Below are 958 nucleotides of genomic sequence, written 5' to 3' on the forward strand. Positions count from 1 at the left end.
GTTTATTGATGGACCACACATGGACAAATTACTTCATCAACTTGTGACAGATGCTGTCCCCCTTAAGTAAAAGATAGAAGAAAACTTAAGTAAAAGATAGAAGAAAACTATTTCTAAAATATAAAAAATATGTAAGGTGTGTTTCTTTTTTTAATTTTAGTTACGGTATATAGGGCAATTATAATGTATTAATGCATATGGCGTATTAGCCAGCAATCCTTTTAACTGAAAAGGTTACATGGTATGCACTTCAACCTCGATGGCATATATAGTCAACTTAATGTTCAAATGATTAGAATCCCACATTCCCACCTCCTTAGCGGAGGCCTGATTATTGGTGCTTTTTACTCCACTACAATCATTTGAAAACGTGTCCCTATAATATTACACTAATCATACACACTTTGTTCCTTATGTTTTGGGGAATCAATCAATGATACACATCTTACAAGTTCAAACAACTAATATAATGTAGGTTGTTAACCACTAAACCTCTAGAACAGGGTTCTTTAATGTTCTTTCAGGCCACGGACCCCTTAATTAGCAGAGAGAGATATTTTCAGCTTCATACACTTGTTTGATAGCACTAGCATCAGTGCAAATTAATGCTTTTCTCCTCAATACTTTCTTCCTCTACACCAAATCACTTCACCAAAAATAACAATAACAACGTGTCAAAGTGTGACACATTGATAGCTTGTAGATCTGCTATTTTTCATAAACAAGGGTCCTGTAGTTGGCAACCTAGTTTTAGTGAGAGCGAAGCAACAAAACGAAACAGCCAGACACCACGTCCATAGGAAAAACCTTTTTTATTGAAAAACATTTTCAGTTCGTAACAGACTGGGTGGAATGTGTGTCATCACTTTTTCCGTTTCTTTTGAAAGTGTTTTTGAAACATTTAGTTTCTTACGGCGGCCATCTTGAACTGCAACGAGGAGGGGGGAGGGCGTATAAC

At 36.1% G+C, this 958-nt stretch overlaps 1 protein-coding gene across 1 annotated transcript in view; it reads right to left on the reverse strand.

Annotated features, from left to right (window-relative positions):
• Positions 1–792: 792 nt before the first annotated feature.
• The window catches only part of efnb2a (ephrin-B2a), a 28319-nt gene continuing 28153 nt past the window's right edge, over positions 793–958 (reverse strand). The window contains exon 5 of the mRNA XM_080786667.1: positions 793–958. This exon is cut by the window's right edge and continues 4826 nt beyond it. The gene's annotated coding sequence lies outside the window, so the exon portion shown is untranslated.

The sequence above is a fragment of the Protomyctophum bolini genome (assembly GCF_963924005.1).
Source record: "Protomyctophum bolini genome assembly, chromosome: 16".
Lineage (NCBI taxonomy): Eukaryota > Metazoa > Chordata > Actinopteri > Myctophiformes > Myctophidae > Protomyctophum > Protomyctophum bolini.